The sequence below is a fragment of the Chelmon rostratus genome, chromosome 9 (assembly GCF_017976325.1).
Source record: "Chelmon rostratus isolate fCheRos1 chromosome 9, fCheRos1.pri, whole genome shotgun sequence".
Classification (NCBI taxonomy): Eukaryota; Metazoa; Chordata; class Actinopteri; order Chaetodontiformes; family Chaetodontidae; genus Chelmon; species Chelmon rostratus.
In genome coordinates, this window is record NC_055666.1 from 2,600,920 (window position 1) to 2,628,157 (window position 27,238).

The following is a 27,238-nucleotide window of genomic DNA, read 5'->3' on the forward strand; positions in this document are numbered from 1 at the left end:
ACTGAGCTTTTTCAATTTCAAGAGCATCATTATTTTGACTTGTAAATCTGATGAAATGAAAGTAAAAGTGCTTGAGAATACACTGTACATGGTCTGGCAGCAGCCCATCAGAGCGACTGTAATTATTTGTAATGCAGCCTTAAGTGAAATGAATCTTGTATTTATGAACTCACAGAGAATTAGCACCAACTCTGCATCTCTACAGGGTTTTTTTTTTTTTTTTTTTAGCCCATTTTAGCTCATAGTTTTCAGTTGGCACATTTAGTGTTTAGTTCAGTCTCACAGCTCTCATCAGTTTGGTTTTCCAGCAGCAGCAGACAGCTGTTTTCAATCATCATCATTACCACCGCAGGCACAATGCTTCATTTTTCACCAATTACCTCTGACGCTCTAGAAGAGGTGATACAGCAGCTAAGCTCCTCCACCTACTCTCTGGACCCAGTTCCCATAAAAACATGTATTCCACTGTCTGTCACATGGCAGACTGAACATTGTAAACAGTTCTTTACAATCAGGAGTCTTCCCCTGTTCCCTCGAGCATACAATTATTACACCAATATTCCTTTTCTCAGTAGAATAGTTGAAAAGGTTTTCTACAAACAGCTGCATGCTTACCCGTCACTGCGCTTGATGTGTATCAATCCAGCTTCAGCACTAACCAAAGCACTGAAACAACTGATCTGAAGATCAACAGTGGTTCAAAAAACTCCTCCATTTTAGTATAACTAGACCTGACAGGAGCCTTTGACACTGTCGACTGTCACGGACACACTGACGAGTCTCCACAGTCCACTTTGTGCTTTGGATGAAGACATAGTACAGTGACACGGCTTGAACGCTCAGACAATCTTTGTTTTGATATCATATTGTTAGAAACACAGAACAGCAAATCACCATGACTATTATAGCAGTAACATGACTGACTGATCCCAGTGCAGTGCTGGAGAACTGATCTAATTAGTGATGCTATGTAAACAGCGGTGGATGTTTGTCAGACTGCTGTAGAAGAGAGTCTTCCAGGTCTGTCAGGCCTTCATGCTGTACTGTAGATTATAAAACAGATCAGATATCTGATAAAATGCAGGTGCAAGGCAATTACAAGCAGCAAAGGTCGATCTACACAACGTGACACACTGCCACGCCCACTGCCTGTGTAGACAAGAAGTACAAAGACAAAAATATGGAGTCACGCACTTCCTTGTTGCTGAAACACATAAAGTCAATAGTTAAGTATATTGCTTTCTTGACGATTCCCATGATGGGCACATGGATTTAATAGTTGTGTTTCTGTTGGATTCATCCTAAAATCACATATTTGCCATAAATGGCCTGGAATTCATAAGACCTGAACCTCATAAGCTTCAATGAAGCTGACCCTTTGAAAAAGTGGACTCACAACACATTCAGAGTGGCAGGAAGCTTGTCTTGTTAGTCGCAAACATACCGCCTATGATGTTTAAATCAGCTGACTTTAATGATGCGTGCTGAACTGTGATGGAAGGTCCTGATCAGGTGGTCAGTGACAGGGCGGCCATGTCTGCAGATGATCTAACCCTCCCTCACCCTGTTACCTCCTCTGTCAACAAGGTGTGCTATCCCTGCATTCCTCTGCAACTCATACACAATCACGCTCCTCGTGTGTACGTGTGTCAAGTTTTGGGGCTGCTCATCATCATCATCATCATCATCATTGCCATCATCATCAGTGCTGCAGTGTATTTTCCACTGGCGGGATATGAAAACTTTCATGAGCGTCTCGTGTCGTCTTCCTCAGAGTCAAATTAGTTTGTGAAAATCTGTCAGTCTGTCGCTAAGAAGTGTCAGCTGCTTAGCGACAGCAGATCCTGAGCCGCGGGGCCTTGTCTGACACACACATACACACACACACACACACTCTTGTGCAAACACACACACACAGGCCAAAACTGTCAGAAACACACACGATCTGCCATGTAGGCACTTAAGATTGTGTGTGTGTGTACATGCTTATACTGTACGCTCATCCCCCCCGCCCACACACACACACACACACACACACACACACAGCTGTGCTCTCCGCCTCCCTCGCCTAAACATCAGCAGGGGTGATCTGTCTTCCCCAGTCTCACCTGAGGGCGAGCTGCGAGCGCCAGCAATCTGTCGGCTGTCACTCTCCATCACTTTTCAATCCTCATTCCCCTCCGATACACACAAGCCAGAGCCCGGCTGTGACAACTCTTTAAAGACTTTGAAATCAACTTGAGTCATCTGACTGCAGCTCAACAGCTGCTTGGTAATGAAGGGACCTTGATGTCGGGGGCCCAGCCCTGCATGCTCTCCATCTTTTTACTCCTTCTTTATTTTTGTCATTATCTTTTCCCTTTTTAAGACAGTTTTTATGTAAAGACCTTTGTGCCCCGAGAAATTGTGGGCGTCTGAAGGGGTTGAACTGAGTTTACCAACAGGCAGTGAAGTTGTAGTCAGAGCACCTTTAGCTTCTGTAATGTGACAGACTATATTTCAAAATCCTTTCAACAGGGCTTTGATGAAATTATTCAAGGATTTAATTGGATGATTCAGAAGCAGGGGTGACATAACAAAGATGGAGTCTCAGGAAACGACATGGAGCTATAGAATAGAAGACAACTCACCTCCACTCACACCTGCCTTCCACATAGGTGAAAAGATGAAGGATGAGGCAGAAATGAATAAATCTGACTGCAAAAACAGACGTGCTTAATCTATAGATCTCACACCTGGAGCTTTTACCCTCAGGGAGGTGCTACAGACAAGTAAATAGAATTTTACAAAAATCCAGCCCTTCTCCATTTTATTTCATGATATAGTACTTTAATTTGTTTAGATGCTGAAGAAAAATGAACAATGCAGACAATGAAGTTCCTATGTAACTAACTTCCAACCTTGATCTTTTAAACACACGTCTGCCTACAAACTCATTCTGCTAACTGCTATGTCTCACAAACTAAGGCTCAGGGGCAGTATTATATGATGGGATACTGCATAATTATTTCACTCTGTTTTTCAGCTAAAATGAAAAGTAAATCTGCTATCCAATTTTATTTTGTAATAACAATGTATCAAATGGCAAATATCAATGCACAGCCAGTGCGACATTGTAAAAGGGGTCTGTGGTCGTGATGAACCTACGGAGAATTATCACCTGAATCTGCAGCCCCCCTCTGCTTTATCGTGTGTTTCAGGCCCTTCACCTGTCCAGCTGCAACTGTTTTGGTTCACTCTCACAGCTCTGGCGTTGCTTTTGGCCGCAGCAGGCAGCTGTTTTTAGTGAAAAAACTCTGATAAACACACCGTACACTACCTGCTCCACACTAAGCAGCAGACAGGCATGGTTAGAGAGCAGCTGGTGATCACAGTGGAGCTTTTAGCAGCTGAAGAGCCAGATATTTTTCTCAGGAGTTGGTGGAGACTAAAAACAAAGCTAAAAGAGGAAAATTGGACTGTCACCAGGTAGACACAAACATGACTCCAAATGAATGATAATTTTGCCCTGCAACTGCTGGATGTTTAACAAAGCAACAGCTTGCTAACAGCTTTGCGGTAGCAACATAAATTTGATATAATTTCTGCTGCCCCCAAGTGGCCAAAAAGTTATTGCCTGATTAAAGAACAACAGAACACCGCTCAAAAATTTTTCCAAGGGTTAATTTCTCCGTGCGGTGGCGTAGGTGCGGTAGGTGCACTGAAGGGTGTGTCAGTACAACATGACATCACACATGAACGCTGGGTGTGGTCAGAGGTGAAACAGACTCGAAAGTTTCTGCTTTTCTGTCTGGCCATCAAAATTTGTTTAAACCTCACTGAAAGATGCTAAAAGTATTGACAGAGCAGGAGAGCTGCACAGTATGTGATAATTCTCTATGGCTTTGACATTACAAGCAATTTTTTCACATTACATTAAGTGACTCAACCCATTGTTTAGATGAAAATATGAATCCCTGAAGCTTTAGCTTCTTCTAGGAAGTTTACACTGATGTGACATGTACACTCTGAAACAGGTCCTCTCTTTTTTTAAACTATAACCTTTTTAAGACTTTTTTTGGAGTTATCCTGAGTCATGGTCTTTTAAAAAAGACAAGACACAAGATATTATGTCTTATGTTATACAGTTAATTTAAACACAAGATACTTGTGCTCAAAAAGAGGATTCATTCTCAGTGAAGAACCTTGGAGCTCTAATCTGCCTCTATACATGCCAAAGAGCAGTGATTCCTAACACGTCTCTGGGGGTCATCAGGTGGAAACCTCCCTTCAACAGTGTTTCGCCTACTTAGTCCCACTACGCCTCCAGGAGGTTAGGCAGTGAACTCCGGCGTCCCAGAGTCACCCCCCCTAGTGCCAGTTCACACTGCTCCTACACAATCCAAACAGCACTGCCACGTTCAACTGACCCAGAGATGCTCCAGGTAGTGGCCAGTACCGATGCTACCATTTAACTATTGCTGATGCTAATGCTAACTGCTAAGAAGAACAGAAGAAGACAATACAGTTCCGATGCTACCATTTAGCTAATGTTATGTGCTAACCGCTACCTGCTAGGAGGAACAGAAGAAGACAATAAAGCTAGATTCACCTAATGTTAATTGCTAGCTACCAATACTAACTGCTAAGATACTATCATACTCTCACCGCTTTAGCTATTGTTAGCTGCTACAATGCTACCACAGGCCTAGATGCCACATGTAACTGCTGATTGCCACACTACCATCATCTACACCTGCCTCTCACCAACTGCACCAAAAAAAAAAAAAGCGGGGTGGGAATACAAACCCTGGTTCGGGTAGGGGGTAGAAAATAAAGAGGTAGAGTCAAAAGATGAAAGTAGGGATTGGATACAGACCCTTGTTCGGGTAGGGGGTGGAAAATTTAGAGGGTGCTGAAGGTGGAAGCCTAAACCACAGACTAGATTTAACAGCCTCTTCTAACATTTCCTTCAAGAAGCAACAAACCCTACCATTTCCTTCAAAAAGCAAACAAAGCAGGAAAACAAACCCTAACATTTCCTTCAAGAAGCAAACAAAACAGGAATACAACCAAAAAGATCAAAAAAACAAGCCAACTCTGTATCTTACAACGCAAACTCACCTGAACAGGCCGCATGGTCCCAAAGAGAGACTCTAGCTGGCCACACCCCCACCTTATCTAAACTTCCTCTTCCTGGTTCTCTTCCTATTGGCAGAGCGAGAAGATGGGGCGGGGAAAGCAGAGCAGAGGAGAGGGTCTTGTTCAGACTTTAACCTCTTCTCCCGCCGGGTTAGGCATGCATGCCCCCCCCCCCCCCCCCCCCCTCAGTGTCCCTATTTCACCCCCCAACTACTATTATTTCTCCTGATCCATATCCACTGACTAGACCTAGCAGCCTCATCTGACATCTCCCTCACTGTCTTCCTTAAATTTTGCCCATGCACTCCCAGCTTCCTCAACAGTGAAACAGCTGAACCTGCAACAAAACCTCTACACCCCACTTCAACCGGACAGACCCTGGTCTTCCATCCCCTCTGCTCAGATTCTGTCTTTAAATCTGCATACTTAGTCTTCTTCCTTTCATAAACTGCCTCCACTGAATTTTCCCAAGGGACTGTTAACTCAATAAAAAACACAGTCTTTTTACTCATGGACCATAAGACAATGTCCGGCCTCAGATTACTATAAGCTATTTCCTGGGGCACAACTAGCTTTCCTCCCAAGTCGACTTGCATTTGCCAATCATCAGCCCCTACCAGGCAGCCACCTACCTGCCTTCTCCCTGACTTAGCAGCTCTATTTTTCTCCCCCTCTCGAACAAACTGCACATCTAACCTCTACTTTCTAGAACTTCCAGAATTCACCTGCTTCCTTCTCTCTTCAATGCCTGCAGCTAAGCTTCTCAGCACCTGATTATGCCGCCATGTATACCGGCCTTGTGATAAGCTAATTCTACAACCTGACAAAATGTGCTTTAAACTTGCTTTACCTGAGCAGAGTGGGCACGATTGATCGCCCTGTACCCAGAGACTTAGGATCTGCGGGGTTGGCAACACATCGTATGTCGCCCCTATCAGAAATTTAATACGGCCTTCCTCCATATTCCACAGGTCCCTCCAACTAAGTTTCCTCTTCTCAACACCTTCCCAGTTCAACCATTGTCCCTGTTTGGCTTGACCAACTGCTTTTGCCCCCCTTAACAACTCCTCCTGCCTACGCACCTGTTCCACTACAAGCTTTCTTTTCTCCTTTAGACCTGCTTTATTCCACACTGGTTTGCCTGGGCCAAGCCCCAAGCCTCCCCGGCCAAATTGAACTATAATATTATTATATCTAAATTACTATTAAATCAGTGACGTAATCTAGGATTATCCCCTTCATAGAATGGTGCAGCAATTAAAAATAAAATTAATGTTTTTCTTCTTTAACAAGATTTATTGCTTTGGCATATTTGAAATAATGACAGAGGAGAAAAGATTTGAAATGCCTGACTGTACTTTTTCATTCTGATCTGAAGGAGATGTGTAATGTGTGGGATCTAGAAATTAGTCATGTTACCAGGTAACTAAGAAGACTGGTTCATTCAGTTCACAGAGCAGAGGTTATCAGATGCTGCCCACAGGATTTCCAAACAGCAGTTTAAAATTCTGCTGCTGCAAATGTGCACTTCTTTGTTCCTGCTGGTTTAGAAACACGGCTTGTCTGTAAAGTGTTATATATAATCACCCTCAGCTTTAAATATATAAAACTGTGGCATTCCTCTGGAATCTGGGTTTTCACTGATCTAATTAAGAACCCTCAAGTCGGTTTCAGGAAAAGGTAAATTGGCTTTTGTTTCCTTTGTGATGTAATTAGTTCAATCTTTTAAAATACAATTAGGCGACAGCAGCAGCAGCAGCAGCAGCAGCTATTGGGGTGTGCACACTCACACAACCTGGGTGTCTGACTTTCTCATTTATTACAGTTTTCAAAAATAAGAGGCCAATTCATACATCAAAGTCTACGTTTTATTTTTCTTGGTTGAAAAAGCTCTAACCCTTGCTCCTTTGATTTCAGATATCTTTCTGCCATCCTTTAGCCACTTATTAGTTGTCTCTCTGTATCACTCACACTCTGGCCAATGTAAAGTTTATTAAATCCACTAAAGAGAGGCATATACATACTAAGCCCATAGCAAAGAGATGACTTAAATGTTGCTAGCAACATACGCTATCCCAGCAAATTCAAAATCAAAGCACAGGAGCAACATGTTTCCACAGCATTACGTTATGGCACAGTACGGGCTCATTTTAAAGCTCATTTGGACGCTGTTTTGAGGTTATCCAAAGAATATCACAAAATGATGCAGGTAGCAGATACGGCGTCACTGTGGTCTTCTATGTTTGCACCACATTAGGCACACCCAGAGTCTGGCAGCTTTCATCAACTGGGTCTATCAACAGCTGCAGAGTCACAACACAACACACCCATGACCATCAGTCCTGCAGATTCATTCTCCACAACATCAGGAGGATTTGTCGGTTCCCCGCTCAGAGATGGCACAGGTTCGGGTCCCGGATCATGTCATCTCTCATCTACCATGGTACAAATGGCAAAGAAAACACTGTCCTACAGTATTATTTCTAAATGTAGCAGTTGAATCAGTTTAACACATTTGATGAAGCTGATGTAGTTGCGTGAATCTTGTGATTTCTAGGTTGTATCCACATGGCTGAATGCACCTATTGTAAGTCGCTTTAGATAAAAGCTCCAGCTAAATAAATGAATGGTAAAAGGAGTGTGACATACTTTTCCTGCAGGAACAAGAAAAGGTGTTCTGGTCGTTCTGTCTGTTTGTGATTTAGTGTGTGATTTAAATGGAAAGCTCCTTGTTAACCTGTATCTTTTGACTATCAATGTTCTAATCTGATTCCTATTCTTATTCTCGGAAATCATTCATAATTATTCAGAATCGAATCGAATAGAATCCATCTTTAACATGTTCTCATTTTATTTCGACCAACATATCTGCAGAAACTTTTCTGCCTTGTATCTGTTGCACCCTGTAGAGATGGGGCTGATCTCCAGGGAGTATTGAAGGCAGATGTTGTTGTTGGAACACAGGTCATGTTCCAAAAGGAGACTTATAATTCATAAGTAGTGACAAATGTCTTCCCTATACAAAAGTAAACTGACTCTGTACAGTGGAAGTGTAACGTCACTATGTAGACCCCCAGGCAGCGATCAGTACAACCCTCATAGCAAAAAACATATACTCACTTTCTGTCAGCATTATGTACATGTACAAAATACTGCAAACTAGAAATAACCTGGAAATCTGTAAAAGACTGATAAGATTGGCTCACTACTGTGACTTTCATGACCATGATTTTCTCACATTGTTTCACCTGTGAGCCTTTTGTGCTGTTCACAGCATGCATGTGCTGCATTCACTGCTGATGACTGACTGGAAAATAAAATCCCTCCATGTGTGCAGTTATTGTTAGCTGACTTGATGATGTGATGTTTCACTTTTGAATTTTTCCAGTTTACTGTGCGACAGCAGACATGAACCTTTTCTCCTATGAAACAGACCACATATACTGTATATGAAGCTATTTTAAATCATTAAAATATATTGTGGAGAGATTTCACCCACTTTATGTTTCAATAAGGATAGAAATTTATAATGAACATGACCCTGACTGCCAATGATTTTGTAGACACAATCTCCATTTTTTTATTTGCATACCACAATAATATCCATTTGTGCATTATGAAGGTCTGTCTAAGGTTCAGCAGATAAAAGATAGTAAAGACTAAACTTATATTACATATATTTAGATTTGTCTTTGAAATATTATCCTTTATAAATATTTCTCCATCCCCACCTTTCACTGCATATATAGAAAATATGAATATGCAACAAAAGGACTGAATCTTGACTCATTCAGGAAGTTAGCCCACTTGCTATCATTAGCTATTACAGAAAGCTATTACTTTTTGTTAATATCATTCCAGCACCTGAGAAATCTGCAGTTCCTTCACACTCCGTTGTGTCCCTCCAGCACAGAAAGGAGGGGCCTCTCTTGCACATGTGGGGCCAGATGTGGTCTGTCAAATAGAGCGGTTCAAACAAATCTTTAAGACAGAATCTCCTAACTGACTGAGCTGAATGTGTCACAACCGAACTAGGATGTGAACCCAAATGCACGACTCCAGAGACAAAGTGCAAAACAAACAATCTTTAATGACAAAGTAAAAAAGTAAATCGCTCTTTACAGAGGAAGACACAACGATTCAAATAACTAAAGATCGCTCTCAAGGAGGAAAACAAAAATCACTCTTATTTTACTCTTAAAATAACTGTGACAGGAAAAGACAAGGCAAAGTATCAAATAAAGCAAGGCAAGACAATGGTATTTAACTAGACAAAGTAACAAAGAAATACAAAACCTGATAACAAGACTTGGCATGGGATGGCGTATGTTCAGACTGCACGAGACAAGACGAACTGGCACAGGATAAAGGGAAACGCAGACTATAGGGTACATCCCATTTCTCAAAATTGCATCCTCGTTTCCCTCACTTGCGTCTTTTCCTTGCGTCTTAGTCCCTCCCACCAGGGATGCATGAGAGGACGCAAGGAAACCACGCAAGGAGAGAAGAAACGAGGAAACATGTTTTATGAGAATTGAGACGTCCTTTCCTCTGAAGCGTCACGTGAAGCGACGTCTGTTTCTGATGACGCGACACAGCTGGAGCTGCTGCAGTTACCGTTATATTCACACCCCCACCGCCCCCCGCCCTCGATATATTTACATTTCATACTTATATTTACATTGTTAAAAAGTCTCCAGCACTAGCAAGTAAATATGAAACACTTTTATTAACACACATGAGAATTAATGAGTTCATTCTTGGCTGGACGCCTCTTCCAGGTGAACAGGTGTCATTTTCTGACCTGAACTTTATCAGCCTCGCTGTCTTCTGTCCCGTTCAATGAGACACATTTCAGACCTGTTAGTGAAGAGAAACCTACGAGCCATGAAACACATTATTTCACTCAGATAACACGCAGAAAAAGTGACGAGAGGCCGATGTGTTAGTGTTAGAACAGGTTGTAGATTAAAGACTGCTGAGTGGAGACAAAACTGGAGACAGATGTTTTAATGTCTGACGCTGAACGCAGAAATCAGCTGCTGCGGGACTTTTACCCATCAGTAGAAATAATAGCGGTAAACCAAACTCTGTCTCCAGCTACGTCTCTCTCAGGTCTGGGATATTCCGTCTCTTCTCCACATTTGACATGATTTCTCTGAATATCTGTAAAGAAATAAGTTTCCCCGCCTGCCGTCCTGCGCACATTGAGAGGCGGTTGTTACGCAACGTAAGTGTTTTGCTTTCAGAGCCGCTGCGCAGTGAGAGCGATGACAGACGAGAGTAGACTCATTTTAAATCAATATATGTTTTAATCACTATTTTGTGTCACTTTATATTGAATGCTTTAGTAGTGAGCAGAGTTCAAAGCGGGATAATAGTGAGCAGGTTCCTATGGTCCCTGCTCACTATACATCATCTCTTACGTGATTGAAACATGACGGATCCTCATGTTCTTGTATTATCGCTCTTTGGAGAACGTAACTTTAAGTTAGGCTCATCTGAATTACAGCCATTCACTGCAGGATAGTTACACTAGCGCACTTTCTCCACCTCGTTCAAACGTGCCAGCTGTGGGGGCGGAGTCTTCATACCGTTCAGTTGACAGACTTCCGGGTAGGATGCACTGATGTATCCTCGCTCATAGCTCCTCCGAGAGCCCTCCTCGCTCCTCGATCCTCGCTCCTCAGAGCCGCAATTTTCGCTTTGGGACGGCCGGCAATATGGCGGACCAGAAGTACTTCCGGTTCGAGCGAGGATCGAGGAGCGAGGAAACGACAATTTTGAGAAATGAGATCCACCCATATACACATGAGGTAATGGGGAACAGGTGGAAACAATCAGGGCGGGGTAGACAATCAGACAGGCGCGAAGGACACCAGGAAGTCAAGGGCCTGAAACGAGAGGAGAGTTAGGTTTCACAATAAAACAGGAAGTCACAAGACAACATGAACACAGGACAAAAACATAACTTAACATGATTTCTTGGACATGACAGAATGTTGCAGCATGAACAACACGCCTATGGTGCAATATTGCTCATTTTAGAAAAAAAGGTGAAGAAACTGCATCGCCAGTGACAATGAACCTTTAAACTGAACTCAAAAGTTTCTGCAAGGCTTAATCTTGTGACCTCAGCACTCTGTGTGTCACTGTGTGATGTGGATCATGATGTGGTGAACTGTGCAGGGTCACTGGATGAGGACTGCTGAGTCACAGATACTGCAGCATTTTGACCAACTCTAACTCTTAGAATTACACAAGTCAAAACTAACACCAAAGACATATATTTCATTTTCAGTTTGACTTTCAAGGGTTTGTAGCATTTGTCCAGTAATAAAAAAGAGGCAAAAGCCAAATCCCTTAATTTCAGTTAATGACACTGAATTTATAATTAACAGATGTGTCAGATATTTCAAATCAAACGTGTAAATCAACACCCTAATGTAGAAAGGTGTTTGGTGTGTTTTTAGCTGTAAATGAAGGATTCTTGTTTCATAAGTGAAAAAAAAGAAAAAAAGAGCAGAGCAGCATGTCTTTGGTTAGCTACCATATGACATGTTAATCCCCTTTTCCGGATCTTCTTATCTGTACATGAGGTGCTGGAAAAGAATAAACACCTAAAAAGGGAAATGAGTATCCTTTAAAATACAACACAAGCCGCACATCCACATCTTCATTTTGCACATCTGCAGCATGTGTGTATGTGCAGCTTGTGGTCACCTGTGTGTCTGCCTCCCTCTTTCACTGTGTGGTGGTGTCGGTGATCAGTCTGACAGACGGAGGCTAATTCGTCCAGGTGATAAGACGTGTCATTGGTTCTTTGTGCCCTGCCACTGTGGCAACTGTGCTTAATTTGACCTGCTGCATGTCGCCAAGCGTGCGGGTCAATATTAGCTCTGCATCCACCGACTCAAAAGGACATGTTTGTTCGCCCTGCACCTCCCCTCCACAACAGAAAACAAACACGCACTTTTCAATGCACACTCACACACAGGCACACACACCGGGTGGTGATGGCTCTGATAATAGTATGGAACAGTCACTCACCAAGGCCCCGAGCCAACAGTAAAACACAGCGACAGCAGATGTTTGATGAAAGGTAAGTGCTCAATGTGTTGAAGCTGCGGTGTCACATGATTTTAAGGTACGCATGGGTGCTTAGATTTTTTTTTCCCATCCAACATTTGTGTCTTTGCATAATTTCTCCATGATTCAAACACACACATCTAAACTGCACATCCTAAACACCAGCAGACTCATATTAAATAGGACATGTCCTCACAGAAAGACAGAAACGCACACACGCTCATGCACACACTCCATAGACTGTATGCATCATGCAGACATAGTTTCTGTGACGTCACACACACCTTTCTGAGGAGCCATTGTGAAGCTCAGCGACAGTGGCTCCTGCCGTCGCCATCTCTCAGTACCTGACTTCCAGAAAATTCCCTGCTGAAACCTAGCAGCTAGCTGTCACTCAAAGCAGCCATGGCCATAATTATGTAGAACTGAATATGCCTTAATGCCTTAATATACTTGAAGCAAGTGAGTTATATAAAAACTCAGCCCCTTCAGTTGAATGAGAAAATTAGCGACAGAGACTCTACCAGGTTATTTCTGCTGTAAAGATTTTAATATGTTGGTCTATGGGGGGTTTGGAACCAGCCTCAAGTAGACATTCAGGAACCACAGTTTCTGGCATTTCCACTTTTTTCAGCCCTGGAGATTGCTTCACATGCATGCCACAATCTCTCCACCTCAGGGGTCAGTATTTAGAAATAGTCAATGGTTTACTGGCTATTTAGACTGGTTTGTCTTATCCTGTCTTTTGCACTTGTTTTTATTTAGGCTCCTTTTGTTTTCCCTTACCACTGCACCGTATGCCGCCTGTCATTTTTTTTGCTGCTGCTCAAATGCTAAATATAACACCACTGACCCCAGAGAAACATCCCTACCTAGTTCTCTTTAGTCGCCAATAGGAGCAATAAAAAGAAGAAAACAAACGATTTGTTTCAAGTTCTTCAACAGCATTATTAACATATTACGATGCAGGAAATTTAATTGATCTCTCAGAGGAAAAATCAAGGAGCATCACATTAATTCCATAGTCCCTCCCTGATGATATTAATATCACTTACCATCAACCCTCAGTGGAGTGTCGGTGTTATTAATTGTGAATTAAGTTTAATAAAGGTTTGATATTGATATCCAAGGAATCTACTGCTGCCTTGAAAATGAACGCTTCTCAAATAAAAAAAGAGACGAAAATACCTTTTTTGCCTATTTCCCAATTCCAATGTATATCCCTTTAAACACTGAACCTGTGGGAGGATTCACTGTGTTGTTAAGTTCATGCTCCAGCCATTAGTGTAGCACAATGTCAGTGCAACGGACTTGTACTTATTGCCTTTGTTGGTTGAGTTGGTTAGGTTTCGGCATGAGTAGTGATGATTGGTCGGGGTTAGGGTAAGAATATCAGGGTAAATCAAACAGAGGCTGAGTACTGTTTTGTCACTATAATAATCTTGACTTCACCGTCCATCTACTCACCTGGTTCTTCCTGGTCTCACTCTCTCTCTTCCTGTCTTCATTTGCTTCATTCTCCTGTCTCCGTTTTTCAATCATAGAAAAACATACTGTATACAGCTAGAAAATGTCATATAATCTGGGAATAAATAAAGCAACAGATTATCTACTAGTAGGGATGTAAAAATACCAGAAACTCATGGTACGATAATACCTTGATATTAAGGCCATGATACGATATTTATTACAAAATTAAAAAAAAGAGAAAAACTACTTGAAAAAGCGCCCTTTATTAATAAATTGTGTACAGCATTTCTTTATTCATGGGATTTTTTATTCATGTTGTGCTAATCGCTCACCAAACACATCAAATCAACTGCACTGATCTGGCTCAATGTATTCTGTCAAAACATCCAGCAAATGTGTGCTAACATTTCAACTTATTTGTGTTTTTCTTTGCCATGAAATCCTAAAGTCACTATCTGGCTACATCTCGTTAGCTCAGTTTGAAACGAAGGATGGGATGGATAGGAAATGTAAAACGGTGCTGATTTTGAATTTCCAAGCATTTGAGCCCTCAGACAAGCCTGCAAATGTTAGAGAGGGCTAAGAATGATTTCAGAAAATACTGTTATTACTATTGTTGTTATTATTATTGTTATTTATGTATGTATTTTTTTAGAGCCCCTGAGATGGAATTTAGGTGTGCCTGAGAACCCCCGAAATTTGCAAAGGAATACATAAGTGCAACATTAGCTGATCTAACCCTGCTCACTATCGCTTCACAATGTGAATTCAAAGGTTAGAAATGACTTTGTGTTAATCATTACACAGTTCATGTGTGTGTTTAAGTGTCTAAATCCTATATGAGGATTTATGGTGGGCGGTTGGGGGCGGACTGTGTGAGTGTTTCAGCTCATATCCTGTTTGTTTAGACTCTGCAGCTCTATGAGGGCAGCAAGGTAGCGGCTCACTGGGTTTAGATTGTTTGTCATTTGGCATTTCAAGTGGAACTAACAAGCCTATAAAATGGTAACGAGAGGAAGACAGGAGGAGGCGGAGGGCGACCTGAAGAAGAGAGAGATATTCAGAGGAGGTGGGAGGAAGGAGAGAGAGAGTGAGAGAGGAAGGAAGGAAGAGGTGAAGAGAGGAACAAGAGATGGATGGGTAGAGACAAAGGGTATGGGAGAAAATGAGAGGTGTAGGTATGAAAGATTGGAAGAGGTTCAGTGGGAAAAAATTCATGTGAAATTGTTTGTGAGATTTGGTAACAATATCTGGTTATTTCATGCTCGCATGGATCTGCACCCCTCCTCTCACTCCTCTCTGATTATTTCTCCTTTTTTCACCCGAGCAGCAGCGATAGGATGCAGTTGGTTGTTGAAGCCAAAGCTGAAAGGGTCAGTGGAGCATCTGCGTGAAACAAACCTTCCAAGAAACAAAAACTAGCAGCCATTAGAGACCCGTGTGGATCGTAGCTGTAAAAAAAAAGCCCAGGGCATCCTTGGAGTCCTCAGCACAGAGTCAAGTCTGAGACCAGACAAACCCAGTATCATTAAAGCTCTATTAAGCACTGTTTTGATATTAATAACAGTAAATCATAAATGTGAAAGTTAAATTAGCAGCACCAAATCCACCGACAGTTGTAGCTCTACGTGTGTTAAGCCACTTCAGCACACTGTTTTGTTTTTTGGACTGCATTGTATGACTGTATATAGAGTTGCCACCTACACTCTGTCTCACCCAATGCAAATATAATGCCAAAAGGGAGCAGAAGAAAATACAGATCTGTACTTATGCACTGTACCTTAAGTGGTCTTTGATACATTTGTGGTGTTTTATAGAACTTTTAATCACATAGTGCAGGTGTGAACAGACACCAAATCCACTGTGTAATAGGACTTGCTGATTCCATGATAATGCACTGAAAGTGCCATTGGCGTCCACATTGCTACTTCGTCCTCAAGGCACAGTAGGTATGTAGTAAATTCTGCTGTGGACGCAGAGCAAGACAGCAAACTATGAACTACATGAGAGAATGTAAAGAGCAAGGAAAGGAAGAATCACCCCACAAGAACCAAAACACACAAACAGCCTTTTTATTTTCATCTCAACAAGACCAAGAGTCTGTGTAACAGGTTTTAAGGCCGCTAACATCAGTTCAATTTCGGCTCAGATTCCCAGCTGCAGCAACACAGTGAGAAGGACAAAACTGTTTAAAGGTTGATTTTTTTAATTAATAAATCTCTTTAAAACTTCTTCAAAACATATGATTTCATGAATAAATCCTTTTTTAAAGGGAAGAGAATAAAACAACATCTTTTTGGTCATTCCAGGGAAGAAAACTACAAAAAGAAGTAGTTTTTAGAGTACCCAGTAGTCCAGCCCAGTCTTATAACTCCTGATTTTCCTCCACACCTGGGTGAAAGCCAGGCAGTGTTAATTTTGTCAATACAAGTTTTGAGGATTTAAGTGTTTGCTGATTGTTGTTTGTTGTTGTTTGTTGCCCTTTTGTTTTATGACTAAATTGTAATGACAACATAAATGAAAAATATGGACAGCAAAAATTAATTTAAAAATCTCAGTTCATTATGCCCTGATGAGTCATGATGCAGAGAATTAGTCTGGAGTTTTGGGACCTAAGTTAGATCACAGTATGAATTCTCACTGCCACCATGCGTCTTTGTCATTGGATGATTTTATTTCCTGCTCATTGGATGTGTGGTGTGGATGTGCTAATGGCAGCTTCCAGTGTAATTAACGTGACCAAGCTAACCTGGTCAAAGCATATTAATAGAGCACAGTTAGCTCAAAAAGCCAGAATGAAACTATTAGCTGTCATCTCAAATGATGAATGCCTCATCTTCACCAGCTGCCTGTCAGGTGGGATGAAGGAGGAGAGACGACCTGTGTTATATTTAAACCGAAAGAAAGACAGAGTGTACCAGTTCCCAATGAGGATGGACTGCCTTGTGGATTCAAGATGGGCAGAGGAAACACAACCAATTTGTCTGCTGAGGTAAATATCAGCTACCAATGTTGAAAATTCAGTAAGATTTCTATATGTTAATAGGATTAATTTAATGTTGGTAAAGCTAAAGCTCAAAGTAATTTATGGATTCAGGGTGTGTTGACAATTAGCTTACCTTGATTTCTTACAACTCATAAACAGAGACTAACTCATTTGGCAAACATTTAATATAATTCGTTATTCATTTTAGCTGCATGTCACATGATTAAACGCAATATTTCCCAGATAATACTTGTCTGCCTTAACGATGCTGCTTACACATTTTTATAACTGCTGATTTATTAAATCTCGGTTCTACTGTGTGAAAGATGAAGCCGAATTAAGCAGTAGACCTCAGTAATACATAAAAAGTCTGTTTTGTCAGCTAATAAACGTTATCTGTGTCTGATAATCAATTTTTCCTGTAATTCATCACGCGGTGCGGTGACAGAGCAGCCCTTCACAGGACCATAATTTGATTATTATAACATCTGCAACATCAATTACGTTGGATGAGATTGTTTTGCGCAACCAAACATGCAGAAGCCATAAAGGATTGTTGTGTTATAGATATATGTAGAAAATAAATATGCCCTGTAAGGGAAATATGACTATATTGCACCTTTTCTAACAAAATGTATGCAGTCATTTTTGCATAGTATGAAAAGTCAGCTACACATTCTCCGCCTAGATGACTGTAACATATAGCATACATACATGCTAACTTCTCATTGGAATTCTTACAGCCAGGAGAAATATCCTTCAGCAAACCCTCAGCCAACCCTAACCCTTATAGTATCATGAAACTGCCTGAAAAAAGACTGAAACATTGACTAAAATTAGACAAAAAATTAAAACCACTAACTGACTCTTGTTGAAAAAACAAAAAAACAAAAAAACAAGCAAACAAAAAGACTAAAAGGCGACTTTAAACCAACTATAAATTTCAGTAAGTGACTAAGACTAAAACTAAATTTGAAATTATTATCAAAATTTACACTGTAATCAGTACACTAGGCTTGTCTTGTCTTGTTTTTCCCTAAATTGGCACTTCTTTAATAGATATGTTCAATCTGTCTTTATCAATAGGCGATGTACCACAGTCTTTTAACGAAGCTATTAATAGTAATTAATAGTTCCACAAGATTCTGTGCTTGACCCAGATCTGTAACCATAAATATGCTTCGTGTAGGCAATATTGTCAGAGAACATTGCATAAATTTTCATTTATATGCAGATGATCCCAAGTTATATTTATCAATGAAGCCAGATGAAACCAATTACTTAACTATACTTCAAGCATGTCTTAAGGACATAGAGACCTAGATGACCTGCAATTTTATGCTACTAACCTCGCACAATACTGAAGTCATAGTATTTGGCCCTAAACACCTTAGAATCTCTTTATTTAATGTCTTTGAGTTGTCTTTGATCAGGATATGTCCCTCAAAATCCTTTCATTGTAAAACAAATAATTCGAGCCCTTCTGCCCTTTTCACCTCTGTAACATGGCAAACGTCAGGCACATCCTACCTCAAAACAATGCAGAAAACCCATTCTATGCATTTTTACTTCTAGGCTGGATTATTGCAACTCCTTATTACCAGGCTGCCCTAGTGTGACACATGTGCCTGATAGCCCCACTGAAACCCTGCCTTGTTACAGTTGTAGATCTGATGGGGCTTCTCCCTAAACCTGTGCTCCTCCATGTGGACAGTGAGGACCCCTTTGCGGCAGGATACTATTCCACAGTCTGTCTGGGGTCTGGGCAGTCAGGTAATGGTGGTGCTACTCCATGAGGTTGATCCACTACACCTGGCCAAGCAAAGCCTGGTGCATCTAGGTGTTGGTGATTACAGATGACAGAGTGTAGGCCAAGACCTCAGGCTGGATTGTGGGATCCCAAAATGTTTGGTTGGCTATCTTGGGGTGAGCCTGCTTATGTCCACTTCCTGTAATTCTGTCCCATGGCCTCGGTGATCCAATTGGTCTTCCTTTCCCTCCTCCTGATCTGGCAAACTTTAGGTATTTTTTAAGCCACAATATTTTTCCACAGCCAGAAATGAGTTTATAATCAGGTTTAAATTCATGTTTTCAATTATAAAATCTATAAAACAAACAAAATAAGGCCATATCATCATGCATAGACACAGATCTGTTCACCGTACACCACGGCAGCATCACAGTTCTTATATCCAGAAGTACTTTAAATGTCTTGGTGCTTCTGTTAAGGAATTAAAAAAAAACTCTTGTTCTCTCTCTCTCACACTCACAAACACCTTGATGACCTTTCCTTTTTTCTCCGTCTGTCGCCTTTCTCTTCTCTCCTGTTGCCTCTTCTTTTGTTTCCTTAGTGCCACTTCTCTTTTCTCTTTCTCTTCTCTTTTTAATCAGGAACATAAACCACACAAGAGCACAAACTTGTCTAAATAGTCAAATACATTTAATTTAGGTTATATGTAAAGTCAACTTACATTTAATTGAGAAACATATATCATGTTGGGGATTGATTTATATGATGAATCGTACAGAAGAGCCTCTACTGGCCTTCACACATGCACACAGACACTCACTCTCCCAAACACACAAAAACGATTTTCATTTTTAATCACAGTGCCTGAATATACTTGATCTGGACACACCTGAGAACAACAAAAACATTTAACGTCTAACTCAAACATTTTTACCATTAGGTCTTTATGAGGACTGCAATGTTTTCAGAGGTCAGAAATACACAGATGCCTCTGCTGCATGACTCTTTGTTAAAGGGCAGCTTTTTTAAGACTTCCCACTTCTCTGTCTCCCTCCAACTTGACTGCAGGTTATGCTTCACATGATGATATTCCTATTTTTCATTCGCTAGACAAAGCTGTATGAAGCCAGGTATGAAATGCATTGATATGGGTGTAGGGCTAAAGCAGCACAGTGAAAATACAGACACACTTTTTTAAGGGGAATTACGTTCACCCAAGTACGATTTAAGCATTTTCACTGCTTTCTCTCATCATACTCACTTAAATTCCAGATGCATACATAGATATTTACATGTCTAATTACTATATAGACATGTATACATGTCTATATAGGAACAAAGTGGAGAAGAATGCAACTTTAAAATGTTTTCAAGAGGTTGGAAGAAGGCAAGTCAACATTCAGCTGTGAGCAAGAACAAGACAGTTCCAAGTAAAATGTTGAAAGTGTCAGAAAAGTGGTCTGTAGGCTGGAACTCAATAGTCCTAGTTTGGATGCCATAATTTCACTGTTGTGACAATATCTGCAATCCTCGACCTCCTGCAAGCTGAACTAATATGAACAAATAATACGAAAGCAAAAGCCAAATGAAGAATGAGTCAGATAAAGAACATAGACAAAACATAACTGCAAGCAGCCGCCGCAGCTGCGAGGCAGCGTGTCAAGCCGCGTACACTTCACACAGGTGTTATTAGGCCCTGTCTACCCACTGAGCAATTTTGAGATACAGCACACTTCCTGTTTGTATCTTTGCTGTCAACTTTGTCAAAGACTAAATGCTCTGCAATAACTGACCTGAGGTGAAATAACTGCAGGAATGTTCAAAGCATTTATTCACTACAAAATGAAGCTGTCTTACACTGTGAGTCAAGAGCAAGTAAATTATTGTAATTAATGCAATTAATTGTAATTAGTATTTCCTGCTCACCTACTCTATGGCCTTCAGCTCTGGATCTGGATAATATGTCCTGTTGTCTACACATCACTCCACAAACTCCATGCAGTCTTCTCCAGCATTAAAGTGCACTATTAAGTACATCTAGCATGATGAGAAGCAGAGGGCAGCTGTTTCCAGTGCAAAAGCTCTGATTCTGTAGACAACCCACCCAGTGCCAAAGAGCAGACAAACTAAGTTAGAGAGGACATTTAGCAGCCACAGAGACATACACATATAGATTTTCATAGAGAACAAAACAAAGCTTAAAAAGGTGAGTGAATTTCAAACTGAATTGAAATGAACCAAATAAATGCTCCTAAAAAGCGAAACAGCGTAACTGATGCGTTTTTAAAGGAAAAGTTAAAAAATATTTGCAGACTTAAATGCAAACCAAACAAATCGCTTGGGGTTGGGGAGGGATACGGGCACTAGGAGCACTGTTGGGTACCCCTCAAACAGAGTCTGGATCCCTCTCTCATTTGTGAGTTCCACACTTGACACCCCTTAACAGCAACAGCCTGTGGCTGTGGGGCCTGGAGCAGGTGATGGAGCAAGGAGGGTGAGCAAGAGAGAAAAAAAGCGCTCTTACGGTGTAAATTGTATTTTCAAGTAGAAGTAGAGAAACACTGTAGAAACTGTGTGTAGAGGCTAAAAATTTGCCCCCTTTTTGTTTTCCATGTTAGAGTTGAAAATGGCATTTGATAAAAGCCCTTGAACTCAAGGATGAATGGATTTTGGTAGTCAAAGGTCAAGGTCACTGTGATCTCCGTCCAATTCTCGTGAACACAATATCTGAGGATAAATTTGAGGGACTTCAGGTTCACCTGGACTGAAGGATCAGTTGAGATTTTGGTATTCAAATATCCAAAAGGACAAAGATCAACTTCACTACAACATCATAAAATTCTGCATTAGCACTTTTCTGATCATTGTTTAACACCGTAACTTAGGAACAGAAGGCAGATTGTGACCATATTTCACATTTGGTCAGATACTGACTTGACTCTAATCTTGGGCGTCCACCTTGAAACTGTGCTGATTGTTTAGCTCTTCCTCATTATACAGTTTGTAGCTTCTTTACAGCAACATTCATATTTGAAGGATTGTTCTTACTGGTTCTGCTGATATTGAGCTTCAGGTGATTGTTGTTGCACCATGTGATGAAGCTCTCCATCAGTCCTCTGGAAAAACAATCTGTCAGTTTGGATAAAATTTGGAAGCATTGTTTATTTGTTTGCTGGCGTTGATTGTACCTGCTGTTGTGATTGTATCTTGAAATAATTTCCATCAGTCGAATCACAGAAATCTTAGCTTTCAAAAAATGAATGACGGGTACAAACAAACGTAGCAGTTGTGTACATCCACAGGCAGAGTACTTAACACTGTGCAGACGGGCTGGCAGAGTGTCCAGAGGGGGAAAATATCTGTTCTAAAAACATCTGTATACATGTGGTCAAGACCTCAGTCAAAGGTCCTCATATGAAAGACAAGTCGTGTGAGGAATCAGCCACTGAACTGGGCTTTTATTCACTGAACTCATCTGGACCCAGCAACTCTGAGAGCCAAGAGACCTACTGAGACATGTAAAGTCTGGGGTGATGGGCTTATATATGTAAGAGATAATGCCAGATGAGGTGCCCATTATCAGGAATTAATGGACGAAGGGGAGGCCAGAACTGCGACACCTTGGAGGGCATTATCCTGCTTATAACATTGTAAAACATAGAAAATCAATTAAATCACCCATCCAGACAGTTTTGTTGGGCCTACTTAGTAGTTGTCTATTACATGACTTAATGGACACCCTGTAGAAATCGGAAATGAGCATTCACCATGACCATGGTATAAAAAGGTTGAAAGATACTTCAATTTGGGAGTAATTACATGCAATAAAACATTACAGTTCTGGAGCATTCAACTACATCCCATTCAGTGAATATATAACCCTGCTTACACAACCACTTGTCAACACCTGACTAAAGTTCTGTACCAAGGTCACATTTTGACACCTGATCCAGTACTATTTGCTGAAGGCCACAAAAACAAAGAAAAAACTGGTGAGTGCACTTGGAGTTCAGAATATTTTATCACACACATGAAGGTAGAAGTTTGGACTGATGGTGATGGTGGTGCTGAACCCAGAAATTCTGCCCACATTCCTTTGACTGAACTCCTTTGACTTCTCTTTTGGAAAACTTCACCATTGTTTTCCATGGCCTGTCATAGATTCCCAAAACAAACAGACAACGCTACAAAATGAATTTGAAATAAAGAAAAACAACACAGTGTATCTAATGTTAATAACTTCATGAGGCTGATTCTCCACACCAGAAGCTTCATCCATTTGATCAGTATCATCAAACAGAAGGCTTGACAAGGAGCAGAAGACAAGAAACCGTGAAGCAAAGTCACAGCAGAGGGAGATTCCTGTTGGGAACTTACATTTGTTTAGACGTTTTGAGAGGGCAGCATGTTTTATAGATAAGGCACATAAAATGACTAAATATTAGCACACGAGTTATGTAACTTGTCTTTCAGTGACCCAGCTGATTTTCCTCATGGATGTGGAGAATTTTCTCTTTGATGCCAGATTTTCCCCATTCAGGCTTATTGAGCTGCATTCAGTCCAGCGGCAATCCAGGGATTCACTTACCGAAACAAGCTGCCATATCCTGGATGCAGCCCAGTGAACTGATCTCCTCCCACCTGTATCTGTTTGCTTATCGAATGAGAACTTGCTGAATTTAGCTGTACGTGGTTTCCGTTCAGTTGGCAGTTTAAGTGAGTGATGTGTAATTAGGCTGTGTCCTGTGATGAGACCAAAGTAAGCAACTGACACAACAGTTTGTCAGCAACAGCCTGAGAATGAATGAAACATGACGGATTGAACATTCAGTCTTGGTCAGTGAACATACACACATGAAATAACATAACAACAATGAAATTTAATCATGGCAAACTAAGTAATTGCCATTATTAGGTCTGCTCAGTGTTGAATGGGAAGGAATTTGACCACTCAGATCCTCCCTTTTATTATTTAGTGGTAAATATAAATGTAAGAAGAGAAAGTGTTTGGAAGGCCCACCTCTAGCCTTTTGCTAAAACAAAAATGTCTTTTTTTTAGACTCGCCTCGTCCTAGATTGGTTTATGTCTGTTCAAATTTCAGTTCACTCTGATCTATGCATTTCATTGGTTTATGTTTTGGAAAGAACTCTGACTTTGGAAGTGAACTGTCTACTTATCAGCAGTAGTATTTGCAGCAGGTTTATTGAAGATCAGTGATGTCTCTTTTCAGCAGCCAAAGCCGTGCTCAGTGACTTGATAGGCAGCTAAATATAACATCTGTTGAGGACAGCAACATCATCAGCATTCATAAATATGGAAAAATCCATTAAAATAATTGCATTAAAATGATTGCAGATGATTGCATCCTTTGTGTTAATGGTTACTTTGTTACACTGTGTGTATTAGCCAGGCAGCGTACATGCCAAGGCTGTTGTACACTTGAGTAGACTACACAACAAAGGTCATTAGCATGAAGAACTCTGATACTGATACATTCACACTAATTTCTATTAAGTTTCATGTTTGTCAGGAAACTTCAGTTAAAATTAAATAAGCAATTTAGAAATATATCTACTGCGTCACCTTTACTTATGCCAAGGAGTGAAAACACACCTACATTCACCCACCCTTTTCACCAAGGATTTTCAACACACTGGTTTACCTGGACAAGAGCAAAAACCAAAGAAATACAACTAAAGAGGATATATTGTGCCAAGTATTGCATTTAAAGGATATGTTTCTTAAATGCTGAGCAAAAAAGCAAGAGATATTGTGATAGTGCTCTAAGTACATGGATTTAATTCACTGCCTAATTAACCAATACTGTAATAAAGCAAACAAGCAAACAAACAAACAAACAAACAAACACAACTCTGTTCCTCTCACTTTCTAAACAATGCACTGTATACAGTCTGTCTATCTATATGACATGGCCCAGATGATAACACAGTAATTACTGTAACATTATGCATCACAGTAATTACTTTACTGCGGCGTTACTGTATAATGCAAAACTTATATATAAAAGACTTAACTAGAATTTGACACAGGGACCCTCTAAACTCTAAAATAACTCTTCAGGATCTCAGGAACCAAACAAAAACACTCCAGTTGAACCTCAATACAGCAGTTAGCCAACAAAAAGAAACCCAAGTGATGTCTCTTGTGTCTAAGACAATTTAGTGATTCTCCAACAAGTCCAGAGTTACCTCCCGTGGCCTCGAGCCAAGCAGTGTGATGCAGGTCCATGGAATAGAGATGACTGAGCTGGAGAATAATTCAGTTGTATAACTGGTGAGCGATGAATTACAGACTTTTGGGCTCATTGGGTTGGTAAGCTAACCAATGATCACTCTCAGGACTGGGCCAAGTTATAAACTTGACTTTACATCATTTGTTTAACCTATGTTCTTTTTCTGAAAAAGCAAACAAGACTGCATATTGTTAAGTCTTATGTCGAGGGCTATTTCTGAATAAAAATTTAAGAGTAAGAGTAAGGCTGTGTTCAAAATCACAGACTAACGTACTACCTCCTACACACTCACTCAGCCTAGGCTACTAAATGAACAGTTATCTATGCCATGTATTACCACCAGCCTGTTCAGTGTTATGCGACGCAGTCAGATGACTGTGATGACTGACAGCTGGTGTCATCGAGCCAGCAGCTCCGTCACATCTCTAAAAACTTCAGCCCCTGCTTGGAAATTTGGTTTATTTGGATAAACTGACCACGAGTATACATACTCAGGTGGGCCAGAAGTTCTTGCCAATCTAGTGTACATTTGGGCATTTCTTGTGTAAACAAAATCCAACTGTGCAGTCAGACATACTATTCTTACTGTGTATAATGTTAGTTAGAGTAAGTTCGAATGTGATTGTAAACACAGCTTCAGAGTCTATAGCCATGCTAGCTGTTCTGTGAGACTGTTGAACACAGCATAAATGCTAACGTCAGCATGTTTGCATTGTCATTGTGAGCATTTTAGTAGCTGATGTTCAGCAGCTGTAATGTTAAGCATGTCCAGCGTCCCAGTTTGGTGTTAGTGATTAGCACCAAATCCAGAGTACACAGCCATGGCTGATGGGAATAATGTTAGTTTTACAGGTATTTGGTCATCAGTACTGGACAAATTCACATTTGACCTGATGATGGAAAAAAATAGAGGATCACAAACATTCTGTGGGGGAGGTGAATGCCTGTGCTAAAAGTAATTGCAATCCTTCCAGTAGTAGTTGAGACATTTCACTATAAAGCATAAATGTCAACCTCATGGTGGCGCTTCAGAAATAGTCACCAAACTCGTGAGCATTTCTGTTTGCATCAAACATGCTTTGAGTTTTTTATCCATTCAAGTGGCCCTGAGGCAGTAATCCGCTCTGGCTGGTTGGTAAAGGGTGTCAGAATTTGAGGATAGATAGATCTTTTAAGAGACCATCACTTCAAATGTCCAGGACCACCATCACCACACATCGTTCTAGCCTTGCAGCTGTATATAGACCCTGCAGCCAGTTTAGCAGTAGACCTCCATGGTGGAGACAGATGTGGTCACAATGAGATTTATGACACCACTGCAAAGCCTCTTGTGATGTCACAGTGGTTGTTATTTGTTATGATGTCACTGTGCTGTTCACCATATGTCACTCCCTGGAGAGGAGAGGCTCTCCACTGATTAGCTGAACAGCTTGTTGCCCAACAGGCCATGAGGTTGAATGACCTCTGGGGGTGAACAGAGAGGCATGTAATTTGCTTGATGGGACAAGGTTGTGACACTTTTGTGTGTGCGTGACTGTGTGCGCTGTACGTGTGCACGTGCATCAAAATGGATTCACTAATTTAGGCTTGTGATTTGCCAGCGAGGCTGGAAAAGCTGTTAATACATGAACAAAAGCATTCTGCCAGTCATTGTCTCTGTGCCCTCCCTGTTGTTCTGCTGTCTATAGAGCAGGCTGATCTCATGTTTATGACTCTGTGAAAAACAAAACCAGATAGTTTGGTTGAAATCCTAATTCTATCATCTTGTTTCTCCTGTTGTCAGTGAGACTAATCTGTGACATTCAGGCATAAGCATTTTGCAGATGCTCACCCATAAAAACTGTGCGCCATCTCAGCTGCTTCCATCACCAATTATAGAAACTGCATGTGAGGAAATTTAAGCACACATGATGGTAGCGAGTGTGTGAGTGTTGTATATATGTGTGTGTGTGCGCTTCTGTGTTACAGCTATTTATGGTTGGCCAGCCACAAAAGTGTGTCCTCCAGCTCCCCTCTCCTCCATTTATACAATCATCCAGTCCAGCAGTGCACCGAACAGCCCACACCACAGCACTGTGGATGATGAGCAGCACAGCGCTCTGCTCCACACCTGCTCTGCACCAAATCTACACACTATCCACACTTCCAGCACTGAAGCCACTGGACAGCAATAGGCACAAGGCAAAATACACATTCTGTGAGCAACAAAAGCCGAAAATAAATGACATTCTATGTGCTACATGTAATGGTTACCTCGTAATTTTGTTAAACCAAGTTTAGAAAATTGGTTGGTTGGGGTTAGATTTAATCCACGACATACTGCTAAATGATGTTCATTGTGCTCGGCAGCAGCATTGTTTTTTATCTGCTACACAGACTCTGTCTTTGCAGCATGTGGTTGTGTGCCAACTTCACTGTGTGCAAAATGAGTTTTGCCAAGTGATAAGGCAGCTGGTTATGCAGGGTTTGGAAGCGTAGGCTATACTAACTGTAGTACAGAATTAAATAGCTGGATCCCTTTAATTATAGGATCATGGATACATTGATTTATTTAAATGTAAAGACGTC